The sequence below is a fragment of the Lutra lutra genome, chromosome 9 (genome assembly GCF_902655055.1).
Source record: "Lutra lutra chromosome 9, mLutLut1.2, whole genome shotgun sequence".
Lineage (NCBI taxonomy): Eukaryota > Metazoa > Chordata > Mammalia > Carnivora > Mustelidae > Lutra > Lutra lutra.
The window spans coordinates 97,426,272-97,427,934 of record NC_062286.1 but is presented as its reverse complement, the minus strand read 5'-3'; the positions used below and the strand labels follow the sequence as shown (position 1 = coordinate 97,427,934).

The window sequence follows — 1,663 nt, the reverse complement described above, 5'->3', positions numbered from 1 at the left end:
AATAATGAATCATCGAACACTACACCAAAAGCTAATGATGTACTGTATGGTTACTAACATGACATAATAAAAAAATAATAAAAATAATTAAAAAGTACTATGTTTGGAAATATATTATGAAAGACATTTTCCTTTCCTTTTTTTCCTTTTTTTATTTTTTTGGTAGAGAAACTCTTCGAAGTATGTAATGCTAAGCAGGTGTATTTTTCTTCTTACCTCTATATTTGTTTTGTTTTGTTTTGTTTTAAGATTTTATTTATTTATTTGACAGAGACAGACACAGCGAGAGGAGAGGGAACACAAAGCAGGAGCAGTCGGAGAAGAAGAAGTAGGGAGCCTGATGTGGGGCTCGATCCTAGGACCCAGGATCATGACCCAGCCCGAGGTAGACACTTAACGACTGAGCCACCCAGGCGCCCCTACCTCTATATTTGTTAAAATGTTTATCTTTCCTAACTTAAAATTTGTTGGTTTGAGTAGGAAACAGAAGTAGATCCAAGGACATCATTATGCTAATAAAACCTCAGTGTCTGAATACCCTTCCCACTATTAAACAATTACTGAGAGTGCTCATTTTGACAGCACACAAACTAAAATTGGAATGGCACAGAGAAGACTAGCATAGTCCTTGTGTAAGGATGACATGGGTAGCATCCCATGTTTTGTGTCTATGTGGGAAGATGGATGTTGGTTGCTCCTCCTGTGGTAACCATTACAAATATGTGTAAATTAAACAAACTATCATGCTGTATGCTTCAACTTACACAGTGAAATTGGAAAAAGAGCAATTACTGAGATAGCCTGTGGAAAGAGGGCTAAGGGTTTTTTGGTTGTTTTTTTTTTTTTAAGATTTTATTGATTTATGAGAGAGAAGAGAAGAGGGAGAGGGACAAGCAGACTCTGTACTGAGGGAGGAGTCCAACATCGGGCTCGATCCCAAGACCCTGACATCATGACCTGAGCCAAAACTGAGTCAGTGCTTAACTGACTGAGCCACCCAGGTGTCCTAGGAAGGCTAAGGGCATTTTAAATTAAGGCCATACATTCTTTAAAGCTCCTCCCATCTAGAGGTGTAGACCAGGTCCCCTCCATAGTGTCTGGGCCAGCTTGTGACTGCTTCAACCTAAAGAATGCAGTGAGAATGGCAAAGTATGACCTCTGGAGACAGAGAAGCCTGGGAAGCTTCACCTGTTTCTCTTGGGACATTCACTGTGGGAGCCTTAGTTGGCATACAAAGAGTCTGATCAACCCGAGGCTACCATGCTGGGAGGAAGCCCTGGCTGTGTGGGTGCAGTCCCAGCTGATGTTCCAGCCTAGCTAGCATCAACTACCAAACCTGTGAGTAAGGAGGTTTCTAAATTACTCCAGCCCCCAACTGGTAAGGCACCCTCAGCTGTTAAGTCATCATAGCTTCATGGAGAAGGGACAAACCATAGCCACTATGCCTATTTGAGCAAAATAAAATTGTTATTTTGTGCCACTAAGTTTGGAGATGATTTGTTATATAGTGGTAGCAACTGGAACTGAGGGCTGGCAGGAGGACTGGTAAGCAGCTATTCTGAGAAGGCATTTTTTTTAAAGATTTATTTATTTATTTATTTGACAGACAGAAATCACAAGTAGGCAGAGAGGCAGGCAGAGAGAGAGGGGGAAGCAGGCTCCC

At 41.5% G+C, this 1,663-nt stretch overlaps 1 pseudogene; it reads left to right on the top strand.

Annotated features, from left to right (window-relative positions):
- Positions 1–566: 566 nt before the first annotated feature.
- On the top strand, positions 567–665 carry LOC125110158 (uncharacterized; annotated as a pseudogene).
- Positions 666–1,663: the final 998 nt, after the last annotated feature.